Source organism: Podarcis erhardii (assembly GCF_964252035.2).
Source record: "Podarcis erhardii genome assembly, chromosome: W".
Lineage (NCBI taxonomy): Eukaryota > Metazoa > Chordata > Lepidosauria > Squamata > Lacertidae > Podarcis > Podarcis erhardii.
The window spans coordinates 25,078,458-25,095,006 of NC_138506.1; positions in this window are offsets into that span (position 1 = coordinate 25,078,458).

The window sequence follows — 16,549 nt, forward strand, 5'->3', positions numbered from 1 at the left end:
CCCTTCCAGCTCTCTGGTTGCGTCCTGCTTTCCTGGTCTCCCTTTACTTGAAGGGGTGGACTGGATGACCCTTCTAGGATGGCGCTCTATGATTCCTCCGCCTCTCCCCACAGTCCATCCTCCATTCAATGCTGCTGAGGGTGTCGGCTTCCAAGGAGAATGAAGCAAGCCTCCTGTCCATCATCTCGTACGCCGAGGACGCTGAGGTGGTGGAGAAAGCAAAGCAGGATATCATTGACAAGCTGCAGGCAAAATTTTTCAAAAAAAATTCCATTTCTTGGGGGAATAAAAAAAAATTCAAAGAATTTTCTGGGGGGGGGGGGTTCTGGTGTTTTTTTTGGAAAAGATTCAATTTTTCGGAACAGCCAAAATCATTTGGAAATAATTCGAAGGATTTTCCAAAACCATTCAAAGGAGATGGAATTTCTCCCCCAAAAAATCAAAGGATTTTTCAGGAAATAAATTCGGGGGAAATTAGATTTTTTTTTCAGGGGAAAATGTGATTTTTTTGAAGAACAAAACAAAGAAAGCAAAGAATTCTTTAATTTTTTCTTTAAAAATCAATCTTTTCCTCATTTCTTTTTTAAAAATCAAATTAGACAAATCAGTAAAAATGACTTGTAAAGCAGTTTCCCCCTTCCTCTCCTCCAAAGGGTCGCTACGTGTCAGGGAACTGGGGGCTGAGAAGGGGGAAACGCTGGGGAAATACAGAGAGCAGCCTCCGATAATGAGCAGCTGCACCTCGTCAGAGAGGGAGGATGACGAAGGGTTGTCAGGAAGCAATGAATCAGGGAGGGGGGAGCAACTTCCGGGGCTTCGCGCTTTACGTAAAGGAGGAAGGAAAAGGGGAGGTTTCAGGAAGTGGTTATGCTGGAGAAAACGAAGGGAGGGACCAGTCTCAGCAACTGAGACCGAATGAGGAGGACATGCTTTTTGAGAGCTCCGGATTGTAAATAGAATAATGGATTCAATAAATCTTGTAAAGCTGGCTGGAGTCCTGAGCTGTTATCTCTTCTAGCACCCACCACTCACCCTTGACACTACAGTTGTTGCCAGTTTCTCCACGATGGCTACCGGACTCCCAAAGTGTTGAGTTTTATTTTATTTTGTTTGTTTTTTAATTTTTGTTTTATTTATTAATTTTATTTATTTATTTATTTATTCGTTTCATTTTTATATTTATTTATTTATTTATTTTAACTTATGTTTTTTCCTTATTTTTTCAGGACCCCCAACGCCTCTACTACAAACCCTCCGAGCTTAAGCTTTTTGATAGTATCGAGTGCGAGTGGCTGCTCTTTTGGACCTACCTGCTGATTGATGGCATCTTTCACGGTGATGCCGAGCAGGTCAGGGGGAGGGCCTCTGATGACCCGGTTGGATTTGGGGTTCGAGTTCTGATTCCCTGCTTCACGCCTGTCCGTCCAAAGGTCCGGGAGTACCAGGAAGCCCTGGAAGGCGTCCTCGTCAAGGGGAAGGACGGGATCCGATTGATCCCAGAACTCTACAGCGTCCCATTGGACAAGGTGAGCAGTTTTATTGGGGGGGGGGGTCCGCCATCCGGGTTCCCATTTCTCGAACCCGCAACCTTCAGGTCGACAAGGAGTGCTGAAACCCTCACACGGTGGACCATAACCAATAATTGGTTTCGGGCCCAGAAGTACGGCAGAAGAACAGAACGCAGATTGTCTTCTCTGCATGTCAAGAGGATTGATGAGGGGTATGTGCTCAAGCCCCGGGAAGCCTGCCAGTCCCTAATTAAGTGGCAATAAGGGTGGACTTTGAACTTCAAGCCAAAGCGCTGGTCGGCTGCGGCCGGAGAATGCAAAGGCCTCATTTGAAACGCAGCTGCTTGTAAATAGACGCAGCCTGCTTTAAAGACACAGACATGGCTAATCCAAAGGTACAGGAGGCTCTTCAATTTGCGATGGGAATTCCAAAGCTCTCAAAAGGGAATTATCAGAACTGGGTGCAGTATGCAGAAGCTCTGCTAAGAAAAGAGGGTCTGTTTAATGTGATAACAGATGCCCCCCCCCCAGCTCCAGTTACCGAAGCATGGGAGGCTAAGGATTCCAAAGCAAGGTGAATCTGATGCTTATCGTTATGTCTTTTGCGTGACAAGGCCTCAGCCAAAGAAATGTAGGACAGTCTCCAACAGTCACATTTAAGAACGGAGGCGGGTGCTTCTTTGTTCTTTTATGCCAAGTTGCATGATATGGCACTTGTTGAAGGAGCAGATGTACATGCTCACCTCATGGAAATGCAGAATCTTAGGCATGAGTTGCAACAGCGTGGAATCACCTTTCCAGAGGCTGTGTATTCCTTCATGATTCTACATTCTTTGGGTTCAAGTTGGGAAGCGATTGCCAGCCAGCTTGCTGTTTTGCCAACTGCTCAGCTAACGGTAGTGCATGTCACTGCTGTGGTGTTAAATGAAGTGGATCGGCATACTGCTAGCTGTATCACCAAAGGGGAGTCCTCACAGACGTCATCCCAGAATGCAGTGCAACCACTAGATGGTGCCAAAGCTTTGAAGGCAGTGAAATGCTACTCGTGTGGACGTCTAGGCCACATGAAGAGGGATTGTAAACATCCCAATGCCAAGGCAACAGAGCAGCGCAGCGAAAGCTCAACGCGTGGAAAAGGCAAAGGCAAAGGTCAGAAGTCCAGGACAACACAACACAAGGCTATGGTCTCACGCTTCACTCCAAAGGTTGAGAAGACGTCTAGATCTTTCTTCATCGTTGACTTGGGAGCGACCAGGCACGTCTGCAAAGGCAAACACCTGTTTGTGTCCTTTACTCCGCAGGAAGGTGCAGAAAGGAACAGTAGAAACAACAACAGAAGAAAGAGGATCGACAGATATCGCAAACTTATCTTTTGGACTTATACCACCATCAGAAGAGGAACAAAAGTTAGGAGCAGTTGGAGGAACAGGTACCTAACAACAAAATGTCTCTGCAACTTCTTAGCTGGAACTGTAATGGCTTGAACCTTCCCCGAAAAAGACGCCAAGTTTTCCATATATTGAAGAAAGAACAATTAGATTTAATATGTCTACAAGAAACCCATGTGACCAGGGTTCATAGAAAATTGTTGGTAAATAAGAGACTCGGACAAGAATTTATTTCATCAGATAAAGTGAAGAAAAGAGGTGTGGTGATTTATGCAAAAGAAAAATTGATCCCAAAGATGATATTTAAAGATGAACAAGGAAGATACCTGGCAATTGAAATACAAGTTCAAGGAGAAAAAATTTTGATAGTCGGAATTTATGCACCAAATGAAGGGAAGGCTGAATTCTTTAAGAAGTTGCATGAGATCTTAATGGACTATTTAGACCATAAAGTAGTATTGATGGGAGATATGAATGGAGTTGTCTCCACAAACATGGATAAGGCACAGAGACAAGTAATTTCCAAGGAAGGGAGACTACCAAAGACTTTCTTTGAGATGACTGAAACTATGGACTTAATTGATATTTGGAGAACAAGGAACCCTCTTGAGAGAGGGGGAACTTTTTTCTCTGAAGCAAAAATGACATGGACAAGAATTGACCAAATTTGGGTAACTAGTAGTATGGCGCCAAGGATAAAAAAAGTAGAAATCTGCCCAAAGACTTGCTCCGACCATAACGCGGTGAAGATGGAGATGAAACTAACATCAACTGGATCCTTTAGATGGAGAATGAATGACACCCTATTCAGAGATGAAGAGATCTATAAGAAGGCCCAAAAAACACTGAAAGATTACTTTGAGATAAATTTAAGAACAGAAACGGAAAAAAGAATAATTTGGGACGCAAGCAAGGCCGTGATGCGAGGTTTCCTAATACAACAGAATTCTATAAAGAGGAAAAAACAGAATGAGAGGAAAGAATTTTTTTTGGAAAAGATGAAAGAAGGTGAAAAGAAATTGAGGTCTAAACCAAAGTCTCATGAGATTTTGAGAGAAATAAAGTATTATCAGAAGCAATACATGGAACTGATGAATCAAGAGATAGAATGGAAAATAAAGCAAATGAGACAAAAGACATTTGAATCGGCGGATAAATGTGGGAAACTTCTATCATGGCAACTGAAAAAGAGGCAAAAAATGAACACTGTGACAAGTTTAGAAGTGGACGGAAAAATCATCTCCAAACCAAACGAGATAAGTAATTGTTTTCAAAGTTTTTTTAGGAAATTATATGCACAAGGGCCAATTAACGAACAAGAAATAGAAGAATTTATTAAGAAGCATGGACTGCCAAAAATTTCAGAGCAAAGTAAAACGATCTTGAATGAGAAAATAACAGGACAAGAGATAGAGGGTGCCATCCAGAATATGCAATTGGGAAAATCTCCAGGACCAGATGGTTTGACCGCCAGATATTATAAAGCGCTGAAGGAATGGCTAATACAACCATTGAAAGAAGTTTGTAATGAAATTTTAGAGGGGAAAAAGGCACCCAAATCGTGGAAAGAAGCTTTCATCTCACTTATACCGAAAACTGAGAATGAAAAGAACCAGGTTAAAAACTACCGCCCCATATCATTACTTAATGTGGATTACAAAATTTTTGCAGACATTTTGGCAAAAAGATTAAAGAGAGTGTTGTTAGGGGAGATTCATAAAGACCAAGCTGGCTTTCTTCCGGGGAGACTTATGTCAGATAATGTGAGGAACATTATAGATATTTTGGAAATGTTAGAAGTGGACATTAATAGGAAGGCTGTTTTAATTTTTGTGGACGCGGAGAAAGCTTTTGACAATATTTGCTGGAGTTTTATGAAGAAAAATCTCCAAGGAATGGGGGTAGGCCAAGGTTTCGAAAATGGTATAGGTGCGATATATTCTAAACAAAGAGCAAAGTTAATTGTAAATAATGTGGTTACAGAAGAAATATCTATAGAAAAAGGTACACGACAAGGATGCCCAATATCCCCTTTATTTTTTATATCAGTTCTGGAGGTTTTGTTAAATATGATTAGAGGGGACCAGCTGGTTAAAGGAGTTCAGGTCGGAGCTAGACATTACAAATTAAGGGCATTTGCAGATGACCTAGTATTGACTTTGCAACAGCCAGACACTAGTACCAAAAGAGTATTAGAACTAATTGAGATATTTGGTCAAGTGGCAGGATTTAAATTGAACAAACAGAAGATGAAAGTGTTGGAGAAAAATTTTACAATGGCTGAAAAAGAGAAGTTTCAGAGTGAAACAGGTTTAGTGATAACGAAAAAAGTGAAATACCTGGGGGTAAATCTAACATCTAAGAATGTGAATTTATTTAAGGACAATTATGATAAATGCTGGACAGAGGTAAAGAAAGATCTAGATATATGGTCAAGGCTGAGACTTTCCTTGTTAGGCCGAATTGCTGTTATTAAGATGAATGTGTTGCCTAGAATGTTATTTTTATTCCAAACGTTGCAGATTTTGGACAAGATGGACTGTTTCAAGAAGTGGCAGAAAGACATATCTAAATTTGTCTGGCAGGGCAAAAAGCCCAGAATAAAATATAAGATCTTAACTGATGCAAAAGAAAGAGGGGGGTTTGCCCTGCCGGACTTAAGACTCTATTATGAATCGGCAGCTTTTTGCTGGTTGAAACAATGGCTGCTTCTTGAGAATACAGACATTTTGGATTTGGAAGGGTTCGACATTAGATTTGGTTGGCATGCATATTTATGGTATGACAAGGTAAAAGTACATAAGGGCTTTAAAAATCATATTGTTAGAAAAGCATTATACAATGTTTGGATGCGGTATAAAGATTTGTTAGAAAGTAAAACTCCCAGGTGGTTGTCACCAATGGAAGCTAAAGAGGTGAAAAAGCTTAATATGGAGTCTAAATGGCCAAAATATTGTGAAATTTTAGAACAAGATGGTGAAAAAGTTAAATTACAGAGTTATGAGAAATTAAAGTCTAAAGTACGAGATTGGTTGCATTATCATCAGATAAATGAGGTATTTAAACAGGACAGGAAAATAGGCTTCCAGAAGGAGAGGTCCAAACTAGAAACAGAATTGTTAGAACCCAATACTAAGAACTTGTCAAGAATGTATAATTTGCTGTTGAAATGGAATACACAGGATGAAACGGTGAAATCAGCTATGATTAAATGGGCACAAGACATCGGTCATGACATTATGTTTGCTGACTGGGAACAGTTATGGACCACCGGTGTTAAATTTACGGCATGTAATGCCTTAAAAGAAAACATAATGAAAATGATTTATAGGTGGTACATGACCCCAGCCAAGCTTGCAAAAATTTACCATTTGCCCAATAATAAATGCTGGAAGTGTAATGAGACTGAAGGTACTTTTTATCACCTTTGGTGGACCTGCCCGAGGATTAAGGCCTTTTGGGAAATGATCTATAATGAAATTAAGAAAGTCCTAAAGGGGACGTTTTCTAAGAAACCTGAGGCTTTTCTCCTGGGTATGGTCGGCCAGTTGGTGTTAAAGAAGGATAGGACGTTTTTTATGTATGCGACTACACCAGCAAGAATTCTTCTCGTAAAGTATTGGAAGACACAAGAACTACCTACTCTGGAAGAATGGCAGACGAAGGTGATTGAATATATGGGACTGGCAGAGATGACCGGCAGAATTCGTGACCAGGGGAAAGAGACAGTGGAAGAAGACTGGAAGAAATTCAAGATATATCTTAAAAATTATTGTAAAATTGAGGAGTGCTAGATGTCAGGGAATAAGAAATAGAGAATTGCAGCTGTAACTAATAAGTTAAAGAAAAAGGATTGTAATGAAAGTGAATTAAATAATTAATTATTGAGAGTTGCTAAAGAAATGTAAAAAATAAGGATGCAGTAAAAGGGAGGTATGGGGAAGTCGGAGAAATAAGGTGTATGAAAACAAGATAACGGAATTATACATGTTTATATGTTTGTATGTTTTTAGTTTGTTTATTGTTTGTTTTTAATTATGTGTTTGGAAAACAAATAAAAATTTATTTATTTATTTTTTTAAAAAAGGAAGGTGCGATTCACCAAGCGGATGACCACACAATCTCCAGTCAAGGCTATGGAACGGTTGTTCTTCACAGCTTGGATACATCAACACGCAACATTATTTTTGTTCCAGATGCTACACACAACCTATTGAGTGTCTCGCAGCTGACTGAACAGGACATAGACGTTTCCTTCAAGAAGAGGAAGTGCACTGTAATGGTTCTAGGGGGTTGCTCGTGCGTAAGTTGGCACCACACCTGGCTGGGTTACCTGGGTGAACCCTTTCTGTCTGGACAGCCACCCATCCGTGGCTGTCTCAATCGCTGGCAGAATCCGTCAGTGGGCGTTTCTTGAACTTCTTCCAGCAAAGAAGTTCTTTGACGCCCAGTCTCCTCCTACTCTCCCTGCGTGGAAGTCTTCTGCACAGGGAGGGTGTGGGCAGTGGAGGACCCGTGCTCTCCCTGCTGGTCTCCTGCGAGGAGTCCTGGAGCCTTCTCTCCGATTCCCCCATCTGCCCACCTCCTCCACTGGTGCTACGCTGATTTCCTTCCCCAGCGGATGGGCTGCCTCTCTCCCTACTGGGACCCTCTCCGGCATCCCTCTGGAGCCTTCCCTCCACCTCTGTCTCTGATGGCAGTTCCCTGACATCCACCTCCCCCCCAGGACCCCCTCGACCCCTGGCCCGATTTTCCGACTCAAACTCATCCCTTTCCTCAGCCGACGATGCAGGGAATCCCCTGAAGGAGTTGTCACCATCCTCTGAGGATTCAAACCCCGCTTCCCACCCGCTCCGGTCTCTACACGCGGGGTGGGCCTCCCAGTCCGATTCTTCTCCCTCTGACACCTCCCCTCCCTCCTCTTCAGAGGCAAGAAAACCCACAAAGTCCTCTTCGTCGTCTGTGGTTCCAAATTCTTCCTCCCAGAATCTCGCTAGTGGTTTTGGTTTATCCGGGAACAGGCTGTGGAATTCTTCCACCAGATACCCGTCATTGATCGACTCAGCGGGGACCCACGTGTTTTCTGACCAGGGTTCTCCCTCCCACGCTACCAAGTACTCCACCTGGCGACCTCGCCACCTTGAATTGAGTATTTCCGTGGCTTGGTTGCAGCGTTCCCTCTCCTCTACCTGCGGCTACCCGCCCCGAAAATTCCCATCCCTCCCTGTGCGGTGAAAGTAGGGACCTGTGGAACACAGGCTGTATCTTCATGCTATCAGGCAACTTGAGCTTGAATGCCACCGGATTCACCTGTTGTGTTACCTCAAAAGGCCCCAGCCTTCTCGGCTGCAACTTTTTGCACCCTCCCTTTAGGGGTAACCCTTGGGTTGACAACCACACCCGGTCTCCCACCCTTATGGCCCCCCCTCCCGACGGTGCTTGTCCGCCTGCCTCTTGTAAGCTTCCTTAGCCCGTTCCAAGTTCATCTTGAGTTGCTGGTGCAAGGCCTCCATTTCTTCTGCAAACTGCTCTGCCGCGGGTACACTCCATCCTTCCTCCCCCCTCCCCAGGAAGGCACTGGGATGACACCCATAATTGGCCATGAACGGGCTCATTCCCGTGGACACATGTTCAGCGTTATTGTACGCAAATTCAGCCAACGCTAGTTTCTCTACCCAATCGTTCTGTCTCTCGCTGACGTAGCAGCGTAGGTACTGCTGGAGTATATTGTTCGCTCTTTCTGCTTGCCCATTGGTTTCCGGATGCCTCGCCGTCGAGAAGCCCACCTCGACCTGTAGCAAGCTCATGAGCTTCCTCCAGGAGGTAAATTGTTTCCTGCGATGCGAGATGACCCTCAAGGGAGTCCCATGCAGCCTGAAGACATGAGCCACAAACAACCTGGCTGTCTCCTCTGCCGTAACCGCATCTGAGCAAGCTATGAAATGGCACATTTTTGTCAGTAGATCAACTACTACCATGACTGCCGTTTTCCCCCTTGATTTGGGCAGATCTGTCATAAAATCAATGGACACCACCTCCCAGGGTCTTCCCGGTGTGGGTAAGGGTTCCAGTAACCCTGCGGGGGCAGCCCTCTCCCCCTTTGCCCTCTGGCATCGGTCGCACCCCCGTACATATTCCTGTACGTCTTCCCTCACCTTTGGCCACCAGAACTGCCTGGTGACGAGCAGCATGGTCTTATGTTGCCCAAAGTGCCCAGCTGTTGGGTTGTCATGGAGTTGCTTCAGTACCTTCTCCCTCAAGGTTTCCCCCAGTACATACAGTGCCCCCTTATAGTACAGTAGCCCTTCTTTTTCCTTAAACCCTCCATGGTCTTCCCTTCCATCCCGGAGCTCCCTGATTTTCGCTTGAGCGAACGCGTCGTCTCTAGTGAGCCCGGTCAGTTCTCGTTTCCCAACCAACGCTCCCCCACACACCCATCGGTCCTCTGGAAACACGTGTCAGACCTCCGGCGGCCCCTCTCCTTCCATGTACTCCGGTTTCCGGAAGAGAGCGTCGGCTCTTACGTTTTCCTCTCCAGGTACGTATCTGATCTCGAAGGAAAACTTGGAGAACTCCTGGGCCCATCGAATCTGTCTCTGGTTGAGCACTCCGCCAGTATTCCAAGTTCTTATGGTCAGTACAAACCTGGATCTTGTGCCACGCCCCTATCAACAGATGTCTCCATTGCCGAAACGCCGCATAGATTGCCAGCAGTTCTCGATCATACACTGTATAGTTTTGCTCTGACTTGCTCAGCTTCCTTGAGAAAAAGGCGCACGGCCTCCAGCCCTGCTTGGCCCCGGGCTGCAAAAGGACCGCTCCCACGGCTCGGTCGGACGCGTCCGTCTCCAGTCTCATGGGCTTCTCCAGATCAACATGTAGGAGCTGCTCCTCCAAAGAGAACGCCTTCTTCAGTCTCTCAAAGGAGAGCTGGGCACTTTCTGTCCACGCGAACTTCTTTTTGCTACTGAGACAATCTGTGACGGGCGCGGTCAACTGAGCGAAGTTCTTTATGAACTTCCTGTAGAAGTTGCTGAACCCTAAGAACCTCTGCACATCCTTCCGGGTTTTGGGGGCCTTCCATTCCAGCACTGCCTTCACCTTGAGTTCAGAACTTAACTGGTTAAGTGTTCTGAGGTGTGCGTCACTTTCCGACGTCAGCTTGGAAGCTGGGAGGAGTCTGGGAGGAGACTGTACTTTCTTGTTGTTCTCTCTGTGTGTCTTGAGAGAGACGGACATGTTTTTAACATGGCTGAAAGAAGCCCCGGTCTTTTATGGGCTGAAATGTTCCAATAAAGAGCTGTAAATAGACGAACCTGTCTGTGTATGCTTGCATGGAGAAAAGGGAGGAAAAGACTGTTTTACACCGCTGTATGCTACTCTGCTAAGCCGTGGCTAAAGAGACAGCAGAATTTGTTGCGCAGCTGGGAAGGAAGCGTGCCGGACGCTGTAAATCACTGATTGGGATCGTAAAGCTATCAGTGGCCACGGCTCCAAAGATCGTTATCTCTGACAGGTTATGAAGGTTGAGAGAGCACAGGCGCAGCGTGCTACAGTTCCCACTCATGTTCAATGTGCTTGTGCATGGCATCAGAGGACCAATCATAGTCCTGTAGAAGAACTGCAAGTGCTTCCTGAGGTTACCAGAGGGTGTAAAATTAGAGATTGTGGACGTGCCATTAATTGTGACACATGCAAGCAGGCGAAGAAGAAAGGGTGCAGTTACCCAAAGGTAGAACGGGTAACCACTAAACCTTTTCAGTTGGTACACATAGATCTGTTCAATCCTGTCAGGGAACAGAGTCTAGGGGGGGCCAGGTATCTGCTAACGTTTCAGGATGATTTTTCGCAGAGCACCTGGACCCACGGTCTCAAATCCAGGGAGGATGCAGCACAGCTGATCAAGAGCTGGATTGAGGGGGTGGAACTAAGGTTCTTCACCAAGGTGAAAGCAATCGTCAGTGACAGAAATGCTAGGTACACTGGTTCTGCTTTGCAGCAGTTCTTTCACAAAAGAGGGATACGTCACACAGTTACTTCACCCAGTAAGAGGGGGGTGGCAGAGCTGAGGAGTGAAGCTCTGGTTAAGGCTGCACAGGTGATGTTAACGGAAGCTAGGTTAGCTCCAAAGTTTTGGCTGGAGGCAATCCGTTGTGTGTCTTTCACCTGGAATCGTGTCTACAACTCACTGGTAGGTGACACACCGTACTCTTTGTTGAATGGCAGAAAACCCCAGGTTCACTTTCTGCGCAAATTTGGATCTCCTGCGGTTGTCCCTGTGCCTAAGGCTTTGCAAGGGCCAGATGGAGCCAAAGTCCAGAAAATGATCTTCTGTGGGTATGAGCCAGACGCTCGTGCATGGAGATTTGCTTACCCGTCAGGTGATCAGAGTAAGGTGCTGATCAGTAAACACGCTGAGTTCTTTGAGCAGGATGAAAGGCCAAAGATTTCTGCACAGCGTGATGTTCTTTCAGAATGTCTCTCTGATCCAGAGGACAGTTCTGTTGAGGAGGAAGGTGAGGCTGAGTCTGCTGATGACGACCAGGTCACTGACCAGAGTCAGGAGCAGGATGGGGCGTCTCCACAAGTTGTTAGAAAAGGACAGCCCAAAAGTGAGCCTAGTTCTCCTGTGAGTGTAATGGAGAGGATTCGAAGACGCTTTAAGTCAGAGGGGGAATCCTGTGATGCAGAGGACACACCTGCTGGTGACAGTGAGCCAGAGGAAACACCAGAGTTTGTGCCCAGGCGATCCAGTCGCACAACCAAGGGTATTCCACCTGAGAGGTACCAGTCCACAGGTGCGTGGGTAAGTTTCGCACAGTGCGATTCTGAGAGTTGTGAGGTGATTCCACAGATGCCAAACAGGTACGCCAAGGTAGGGCGCAAGGCATTGGGGAAGGGATTGATCTCACAGGGTGTTGCTGAAGATGTTACACAGGTCTTGTCAGAAAGCAACGCAAGGGGGTGTGTGAGAGTTCAGAACTTAACTGGTTAAGTGTTCTGAGGTGTGCGTCACTTTCCGACGTCAGCTTGGAAGCTGGGAGGAGTCTGGGAGGAGACTGTACTTTCTTGTTGTTCTCTCTGTGTGTCTTGAGAGAGACGGACATGTTTTTAACATGGCTGAAAGAAGCCCCGGTCTTTTATGGGCTGAAATGTTCCAATAAAGAGCTGTAAATAGACGAACCTGTCTGTGTATGCTTGCATGGAGAAAAGGGAGGAAAAGACTGTTTTACACCGCTGTATGCTACTCTGCTAAGCCGTGGCTAAAGAGACAGCAGAATTTGTTGCGCAGCTGGGAAGGAAGCGTGCCGGACGCTGTAAATCACTGATTGGGATCGTAAAGCTATCAGTGGCCACGGCTCCAAAGATCGTTATCTCTGACAGCTTGGGTCCATAGCTAGGCCCTTGTCTGACAACTTGTACTCCAGAAACTCGACTTCTCTGGCGTGAAATTGGCATTTTTCCAGCTTGACCCACAACTGGTGCTTCTGTAGTCTCTGTAGTACTTCCCTGACGTCTCTGACGTGTTGCTTCTCATTGTCCGAATAGATTAAGACGTCATCTAAAAAGGCTACGCAATTCTTGTACAGCAGGGGTCCCAACACGTGGTGCATGAAAGCTTGAAAACAGGCGGAGCCCGATTGTAATCCAAATGGCATGACCAAGTACTCAAAGGCCCCCAGGGGGGTGAACATGGTAGTTTTCCATTCGCCCCCCCCCCTTATCCTTATCAAATTGTATGCTCCCCTGAGATCCAGTTTGGTAAAAAATTTCCCCTGCCTCACACGTGTTAAAATGTCGTCAATCCTGGGCATTGGGAAGGTCATGGGTTCTGACACCAGGTTCAAGGCCCGGTAATCCACTACAAGCCTGGGCTGATTAGTGTCTTTTTTGTCCACAAAGAACACCGGACTGCCCCCCACTGCCTTTGATTCCCTTATGAACCCCCTCTTCAGGTTCTTGTCAATAAACTGCCGCAATTCCTGCATCTCCCGGTCGGACATGGCATACAGCTTGCCCACCGGCAACTGAGCCCCTGGGAGTAAGTTGATTTGGCAGTCAAAGGGCCTATGGGGGGGGTAGTCTATATGCCTCCTTCTCGCTGAAGACCTCCTTCAGATCAGCATATTGTGGTGGCACCTCCCCTCTTTGTTCCACAGCCAGCCCAGCCACCCTGGCCACCGTCATTCTTGGGTTCTCCCCCCCCCCCCGACAGTGTTCCAAGCAGTAAGCTGACCCAAAGGTGACTGATCGCTGATGCCATGACACTACTGGATCATGCAGTGCCAGCCAGCTCATTCCCAGTATTACTGGAGGTCCTGCCAGTGTGGCCACGTGAAAAGCGATCGTCTCCGTGTGCCTGGAAACCCTCATTCGCATTGGCGGGGTCTGGTGCGTCACTCCCCCCCCCCCCCCGAAGTTCCCTGCCATTGATGGTGGTCACTTGCAAGGGAAAATCCAGGGGCAGCAGGTAAAGTTGGTGCTCCAGAGCAAAGTCCCTGCTGAAGAAATTACAGGAGCTGCCCGAATCCAGCAGCCCCTTAACCTTGACTGGGTGCCCATTCGGGAGTTCTAGCACCACTTCTATGGCTATTGCTGCCTTGGGAGGGTCAGGCTGGGGCACTTCTATTGGTTGTTGGCCTGGCTGCTGCCCCTGCTGGTTGGCAGCCAGGCGTTGTCGTTTCCCTGCGCCTACCCTTCCTCCCCCTTCTCCTCACAGCCAGCAGCCCCCACCATCCCTTGCCGGACTTTCCTTTGAGGGCAGACCCTAGCAAAATGTCCTGGCCGCTGGCAGAGGAAACACTTCTTGGTAGTTTTCCAATCCTTCCCCTCCCTCTTGCGACCTTCACTGGAGTTTGAAACCTCGTGCGCGCGCCATCAATTTCCATTGGCTCAGCCGCCTGGGAAAGCTGTCTCGGTATTTCAGGAATGCGGTAGTCATGGCAACGTTCTCCTCTCACTTCGCGTTTCTCCTGAGCCCGTGCTTCCTGCCGTACTCCAATCGCAAGCACAGCCTTGGTCAGTTGATCCATCGACTGTGGGCGGGGTGCGTGGGACAACTCGTCTTTCACCGTTGGGGACAACCCCTCCTCAAACAACATTTGTATTGGTTCAGAGTCCAGATCCCAACCGAGCCGGTGGATCAACATTGCAAAGCGTGACCAGTAGTCTCTAACGGACTGGCTCCCCTGCTTGCACCCCATCAGTTCCCGCCGAGTTACACTTTGCTCCACTTCGCTGGAATACATCGCATTCATCGCCTGAAAAAAATTCTTAAGGTCCTTCAAGGCATCATTTTGCGTCGCCATTAGGGGTCTGATCCATTCGTGAGCCCCATCTTCCAGATGCCCCACAATGTACGCTACCCTCTCCCCGTCATCAGCAAAGTCATCATGCTGCAGTTCCAAAGCATACTCTATTTCCGTTCGGAACGCATTGTAGTCCTGGGGTTTCCCACCAAATTTGTGTACCAGCCCCGGTACCTTCCTTGCGATGGGGGTGGGTCTGACCTGCGCATCCTGAACCCGTCTTTCGTCCAGCCGTGCCATCAAGAGAGCTACATGCTGTTCCAAGTCTCAATTTCTTTCTAGCAGACTCAGCATCGCAGCTGGCTGCTCCAGCTCTCCGGCTGTCCCTGTTCGGCTCATCGTGCTGCCTCTGGGGGGGGGGCTCCGCACAAGCAACGTCAGTGACTGACAGATTGCTGTAATGGTTCTAGGGGGTTGCTCGTGCGTAAGTTGGCGCCACACCTGGCTGGGTTACCTGGGTGAACCCTTTCTGTCCAGACAGCCACCCATCCGTGGCTGTCTCAATCGCTGGCAGAATCCGTCAGTGGGCGTTTCTTGAACTTCTTCCAGCAAAGAAGTTCTTTGACACCCAGTCTCCTCCTACTCTCCCTGCGCGGAAGTCTTCTGCGCAGGGAGGGTGTGGGCAGCGGAGGACCCGTGCTTTCCCCGCTGGTCTCCTGCGAGGAGTCCTGGAGCCTTCTCTCCGATTCCCCCATCTGCCCCCCTCCTCCACTGGTGCTACGCTGATTTCCTTCCCCAGCGGATGGGCTGCCTCTCTCCCTACTGGGACCCTCTCCGGCATCCCTCTGGAGCCTTCCCTCCGCCTCTGGCTCCGATGGCAGTTCCCTGACATGCACCATCACCAAGAAAGATGATTTTGTATTGCATGCTGATTATGTTGATCATTTGCTTGTATTGCATTATGATGATTCTGTTGATGTTGTGCAGGATGAAACTTGTTGTATTGCAGATATTAACAAGGTTTTGCATGCAGGATGTATTCACGATTATCACAGGAAACTTGGTCATTTAAACTTTGAGGCAGTTTCCAAAATGCCTGCCTTAGTTGAAGGTATGACTATTAAGCCCTGCAGGTACCACATGAAGTGTAAGGCAAGTGCAGCAAACAATGTCAAAATGGCTGCAAAAGGTAAGGTGTCTAGTAGACAAGCTACAGAACCATACCAGGTAGTGCATGCTGATCTTGTTGGTCCACTAACACCCTCTTTGGGTGGAGCCAGGTATTTTATGGTTCTCATTGATTCATATTCCAAGTATATTCATGTGTTCAATCCTAGGTTCAAGGAATTCTGTGCTTGGTTGCAAAATGTGCATGATAAACAGGTGAAATGTTTGTTTACAGATCGAGGGAGAGAATTCACTTCTCAGCAGTCTGAAGCTTTTCTGACTAAGAAAGGAATTCAACATGACCTTTCAAGTCCACGGTCTCCTTGGATGAATGGACTTTGTGAAAGGGCAAGCCAAACATTGCTTCAAGGCTTGAAAACCTTACTGCATTATGCCACTCTTCCAGAGAGTTATTGGACAGAAGCGCTCAGCTGTTTTGTTTATACTTATAATCGCAGATTGTCATCACCGATTGGTTGTACCCCCTATGAAAAGATGTTTGGCAAGAAACCATTCATCAAGCACATGAGAATTTTTGGTTCTGACATGTGGGTTCACACACAGTTCACACAAAGCTCCAAGTTAGGCAAAAGTGGTTTGCATGGTATCTTTCTAGGATATCAGAAAGGTTCTTACAGAGTAATGATGACTGACTCTAATACAGTTAGGCTCACTAGAAGTGTTGAGTATAATGCCAAGTGGGGGGAGAATGTGGGCATTTTCCAATGTTATCCTGATGACAGTGAAGAGTCTGAGGATAAGCAGCAGCAAAACCCCACAACCACTGATGAAGGTTCTGATTCTGAATCTGCGACCCTCTGAAGGCTCTGATCGAGAACTGGAGGAACCACTGTTCACCATAGGCCCCTTTTCTCCTAAGAAAGAAGAGGAGAGCGTTGAAGACTTACGTCTAATTCGCAGGTCTGAAAGAGCCACAAAGGAAGACCTCCAAAGAGATTTGCAAAAGCTGTAACTGCTGTTAATAGCACCAAGAAGATATTTGAACCTTCAAACTTCCAAGAGATCCAAGCTTTGGACCCGAAGGATGCTGAGTCATGGTTAACTGCCATGAAGGCTGAGCTTGATTCCTTAGAGAGGAACAAAACATGGGAGCTAGTTCCGACAGTTCCAGGGATGAAACTTCTTGACAGCAAATTGGTTATCAAAGCAAAGACAGATCAAAATGGCAAGGTAGTCAGACACAAAGCCAGATTGGTACCCAGAGGTTTTTCACAGG